Genomic DNA, 6,503 nt, shown 5'->3' with positions numbered 1-6,503 from the left:
GAGCAGGGAAAATTCCCATTTCCACCATCAGGGCAATAATTAAGAATTTCCAATCAACAGAAAATGTTATTGTTCTTAGTTATGAGTGAAATTGTCTATTTGTCTGTATTTCGTGCTAATTAAGATTGAGATATTGAGTTTGTGATGGCTGTCAAGACTCGCACAGCTTTGGAGAATTGCAGAAAAAAAGTTTTGACTCTTAGGTCAGAAACCTTAAAAAAAAGAAAATGTCAAACATGGGAACCTACATCACAGATGTTGTTTGGGAGGGTGCAAGAAAATTTCTCCTAGCTCATTCAAAAACAAACTAAAGCATTATGTTCCTTAATTATCAGCATGACTGGAACTGTGTCAATAGACTGGCTCATACATCTCATGGTCAGATGAAACTAAAAAATTAGCTTTTTTTAGCGCAAGACACTCAAGATGGGTGGGTAAACACAGGGATAAACTACCCCATGTGTCATTGAAATAGCTGCTGTATTTTTTGATGTTGTGGGCCTATATGTCTGTCGGAGGTCTGGACTCTTGTTTAGATACATTGTGGGGGGCCCCGCATCATGGGATTCTAGATTCAAATACCTACAGATAAAGAAAAAAAAACTAACATCACTTATTGGTGACGGATCTAGTTAAATCTTACAATGGGCCCATGTTTGATCTTCAACCAGACAATACATCCAAACCAAACCTCAAACAACACACACATGGGTTCAACTGAGAACTAAGAACAAAACCAAGCTTTGGTATTGCGGCCTGGTCCAGTCCTCTGACCCTACCGCCTACGGAAAACTGTAGGAGGAGTGCCCTGAAGGGAGTAACATGAGCTCTAGGGGAATCTGGAAGGGTCCTGGAGAGGATTCTGGATGAAGGAATGGTCTCTAGTTCTCGTGCTAGGTGTGCTCTACCCCTCCGAAGGGAGGGGGGGGAGAATTTAGTGCTTTTAAACTGGCAAATAAGGTGGGCAAAAAGGACTTTGGGGGTGGTGTGCCGATTGGTGTGTCAAAAACGGTCTTTTGTTAGGGATATTTCCCCCCAATAGTAAAATTGGTAGTGTCCCAATGGGGGGGGGTGGTGTGTGGTGGCGGGGGGTGGGGGGAGTAAAGATCAAAAGGGGGGGGTGTGGGGGTCGCGGCATGGTGGGGGGGTCCGGAGAGTGTTGGTTGTGTGGGGGGGTTTTGGGTTGTGTGGTTAAGGTGGGTAGGGGGGGGGGTGTACACTCAAACTGAGCATGGTCTGTAGTCTTGCATTCTGGAGACAATTAAGACCTTGAAGACGGCATAGCAGGGGCCTTTGTTAAAAAAAGGTTCAGTGACGAACACAGAAGGGGGCCGTCATGGTGGCAAATAACGGTGGTTTAATTCACTCACTGAGGATTGCGCGGGTGGGGGCCCAGTAATTCCTGCCAATCTTGCTTTACTTATTCCGATGAGGTCGCTTAATCTTGCTTGACTGCCAGGATATAACGCACGGCTGTAAGTTAACAACGACGTCTCTTTTGCATATTCATGAGGCCCTCATGACTGAGCACAGAAAGTACAGCAAGGGGCTCGAGGGGGGTCCAAGTGTTAGGCGCAGAGGGGGGCGTGGGAGCAGGGGGGGGTGTCGGACTTGAAAGCACCTTGTGTGGAGTTTAAATGCTAGTTCATTCTAGATGCCTAGCGGCAAACTGATAGTCGGGTATGTATAATGTTCTTTTTGCCATGTAATTTCCGGGCAGGAAATGATAGAGATTTGTAAAAATTAGGAAGCGAAGCTCTTTATGGGGGGACAGGTTGGCGGTGCTGCATTTGTGACTTACAGAGAGCGGCTGGAAATGTTTAAAACAGCGACGACTCCGCGTCTTATAACGCCCGTAATGCCAACATAGACTGTCTCCTATCGGTCCGTGTACGGGTGTGGGCTAGTTGTCGCAGGAAGATTAGACTCTCGGAGATGTTTTCACAGAAGTAATCGAACCGACTCGTTGCAGATGCAAATTGTGTTAGTTTGGAATTGACACAAAAAACAGCAACCCAACCAACACCGGTGTGTACAACATGTAAAACTAGAGAAAATTCATTTTAACTGCAACACACTGTATTGAATGCGTTTCCCTGCTAACTGCTAGTTCTGACTGATATTCTGCTTTATATGTTATTTTCCATCTAGCCATCGTTTCATGATACTTTGATTTTTTAATTATTGTGACCCTCTTGCTCTTCTACAGTATTTGTGGTGACCCTGCCTGTTAGTGAATTATAAAGCCAAAGTTAACCGCATGTTTATCCCAATGCAGTATCCAAATAGATCATTCTCTTTAAAAGGGAAGGCTGGTGCTAGTTTGTCACCCTTTAATCTAGTAATCTGCCTCAGGGTAGCATATTGTTGCAAGTACTGTGGTTATTACATTGACTGTAACTTAACGCAACCAACACGCAACATGCATCAACTGTCCCACTATTGAATATTGTTTTTTGTTGTTGCTTCGTGTTTTTTTTTTTTTGTTTTTTTTTGTAAACAGGGACAAGAAAGTTATTTGTGCAACAGTTTTAACGCGTAAAGTCACAAACCAAGAACAGAACAGTTGTGTTAAATATACTTACTTATCTTCTCGAAGCATTGCAGTATTTTGAGGGTTGCTATACAACCAATTATGTTGTTTTTGTCTAAACCTTTGATCAATTTGCTTTGTCGTTCAATGTGTTTTACATGTAAATATCTTCTAGCATATAGTGTTGAAGAGTCATGTATGTTTTTACACATCATCAATCACACATAGTGATATATGCAATAATAAATAATAATAACAAAACAAAACAATATTAATGTAAATTAATGTAAGTTTAAATTAATTAAATTGAAATTTAAGAGATGAAGAGATGTAAAAAATTCATGTAAAAAAAAAAATCCTGACATGTTGAGAACATGCCGCCACTTAGCTACTATTATTATTTGGGTTAGCGGGGGGAGAACAGAAACCGTTCAACCTACCGACCATTTCCGAGGCTGATGTAACACCAACATGTCGAAACGTACTGGGGGGTCACATAGCAATAACGTTAGTTGGTGTATTTGGCTGAGCCTTAAGAATTGTCGCTTTTAATTATAGTAATCTCAAGTTAGGTTTTGAACAAGTAGTTCTTTGAGGGTTCGGATTCTTTCTAAGATTTCTGTTTTTAAAAAAATGATAATGTTAATATAGTTACCTCCTCTAGAGTTGAAAAATGTTACTGTAGGAAGAAAGAGAGAAATCCCAAGACAGTTTTTGACGTGGAATTCTATAGTTAATTAAGATACATACGATTTCATAGAATTCAACCCTAAGGTTGAAACGTCGTATTCAAGGACTTCATGCACCTGTATTTTAAACTGTGAAAAAGAGGAAATTTGTTGCAATTAACTTAAAAAAAAAAAAAAATGCAGTAACGGACAGCTTCTACTTGCACAAAAGTTTGTGGTGCATCATAAGACAACAGTTATGATGTTGATTAAATGCAATCACACAGCACAAGATGCGCAAACATCATGGAGTGAGCAACAATAGTTTAATTAATAATACTGCAGATTATAGTGGTCCAGTTACTCTAAAACTACATTTCCTTGTACAATCACACAGTTGAAAACAGCATTATGGAGGTGTGATGGTGGCACAAGTAAGATTCCATGATTGTTCTTCGCCCCAGATTAACAATATAATGGTTGGCCCATAATTTGATCTTTAGGATTCATAAATTATGGAGGTTCATGTAAGGTAATACCTTAGCCTTACTCTCAGTGGCATAATGCTAGCAAAGAGAACCTTTTCTCTAGGGGGATGCCGGGTATGCTAAATTAACAATTTTGTTGGGTTGTTGTTGTGGTCTGGTGCCCAGCAAGGCAGCTGGCGGAAGCCCATAGATGAGGGTTTGCTGTAGGAATGTGTAACATTGTACTCACAGATCATATTTTAGAGAGACGTCTGTGCATAATGTTTGGCGCATCATCACACAACAGTGCACTGCTGATGGCAGCTAAATTGCATGAAATTGGAGTGCTAAAAGAGGAGCAGGTTGATGGTCATTTCTGTATCACACAAAAACGCAAAATAATGAAGTGTCACCTACTTACTGCAGTAGAAATGAGGGTAGGAAGAATGAAACTACCTTTCGGAGTGCACACTTTAGCGTCGCTTTAAAATGATTCACTGTGTGTGAAAGCTGTGGGGGTTTTTTCATAAGTTGGGACAAAACCTATGGACGCTAATTGCGCACTAAATGTAAAAGTGCGGCTTTTGCAAATTTATAATTCTCACGAATCTCGAGGAGAGAAAACAAAACAAAACCCCAGAATTCCAAGAGTATGGCTTTGGAATTCCGAAGAGGGTAAAACTTTGTTTTTTCCTGACCGTTCAGAGTTTACATAGAGTTCGTGAAGTGTTTTTTTTTTTTTTTTTTTCGTTTTTATTACTTTTTATCTTGCTATTCTTGACTTATTCCTTGTTAATTCAGATATAAACATGTACCCTTAGAGAGCATATATATATATATATATATATATATATATATATTTAAATATATATATATATATATATATACACATATACATATATATATATATATATATATATATATATATATATATATATATATATATATATATATATACACATATACATATATATATAAATATATATATATATATATATATATATATATATATATATATATATATATATATATATATATATATATATATATATATATATACATATATATATATATATATATATATATATATATATATATATATATATAAACACACATATACATATATATATACAGTGGTGTGAGAAATTGTTGGCCCCTTCCTGATTTCCTATTTTTTTTTTGCATGTTTGTCACACTTTAATGTTTTCAGATCACTCAAACAAATTAAAAAAATATTGGTACAAGATAACACAAGTGAACACAACATGCAGTTTTTAAATGAAGGTCTTTTATTAAGGGAAAACAAAATCCAAAAACTACATGGCCCTGTGTGAAAAAAGTGTTTGGCCCTCTAAACCTAATAACTAGTTGGGCCCACCCTCAGCAACAACTGCAATCAAGTGTTTGTGATAACTTGCAATGAGTCTGTTACAAGTGCTGTGGAGGAATTTTACGGTCAACACATCTATGCAGAATTGTTGTAATTCATCCACACTGGAAGGTTTTCGAAGCACAAAACCGGCTTTTTAAGGTCACGCCACAGCATCTCAATAGGATTCAGGTCAGGACTTTGACTAGGCTACTCCAAAGTCTTCATTTTGTTTTTCTTCTGCCATTCAGAGGTTCATTCAGAGAAGTTAAGCTTCAGCTTGAGTCCGCGAACAGATGGTGGGACATTCTCCTTCAGGATTTTTGGTAAACAGCAGGAATTAAATATTCAAACCTCCCTTCCATTAATACCTGTGCATTAATACATTTCCCTGTATGCTATAATATTTTTCTTCCTCTATTATCCATGGCCCATATGTCCTGCCATTTCTTCATTATTTTCTTTTTTAATTATTGTTTAAGCTTCTCCTTTGCCACATGTAATATTTATAATATCGTGTGTATCCTGGTTGATTTCTTTGCCATTTTGTCTGCTTTCTCATTTCCCTTTTATATTTACATGAGCAGGTACCCAGCAGAATATCACATCTATCTGAAGCCCGCATAATCTAAATAAACTTTGGTGGATTTCCTTTAGCATTAAATCTTCTCTATTAGATCCTTCATATATTTTTGAATACTGTAAGGGCTGCTGGCGTCAACGCAACATACCACTCTATCTGGTTTTGCTTCTTCCACCCTGTAACCCTACCATAATTGCCATCATCTCTGCCGTATAAAATGACAGCTGGTCAGGTAATCTTTTCCCAATGCCCACATTCAAGGTTGGTATGTATATTCCCATGCCTGCACCCCTGTTTTCTTCATCTTTGGATCCATTTGTATAAATTATCTAAATAACTGTAAAATTTGCTTTTTATGTTTTGACTTTCCATATGTCCTTTCTCTACCTCTCTTCCCATTTATCCTTTAGTACCATTATATTCAAAATTTACCTCAATTTTTTGGGAAACAGCCAAAACAGGAATATTACTAATAGGTGTAGGAGTGTTAAAAAAAGATATTGTTTAATCTATATCCTCTGATTTAGTTTTTGTTACCCATCCAAATCCATTACCTTGAAAAGAGTTATACTCCCAACATTCCTGAATAACAGGGTTTTCATTTCCACATCCATGTAATCGACACCGAGTATGCAAGCATGAGTTTATCTCTTCTCAGTTCTAAGGGCACTTCTCTAATTCTACTTGAGATTGCTTTGGTTGGTGTTTATCTCGCTAGCACCAGAACAAATCATAAAGCTTTATTAATAACTCCTATCCATTTTCAGTCTACGTCACTTTTGTCAGGCAGGTCCTATTTAAGAGATTTCTTGATTGTGCACAGGTGTGGCAGTAATCAGGCCTGTAAGGTGTGGCTAGAAACTGAACTCAGGTGTGATAAACC

This window comes from Cyprinus carpio, unplaced genomic scaffold (assembly GCF_018340385.1).
Source record: "Cyprinus carpio isolate SPL01 unplaced genomic scaffold, ASM1834038v1 S000006749, whole genome shotgun sequence".
NCBI classification, from domain to species: Eukaryota; Metazoa; Chordata; class Actinopteri; order Cypriniformes; family Cyprinidae; genus Cyprinus; species Cyprinus carpio.
This window is presented reverse-complemented; position numbering follows the sequence as displayed.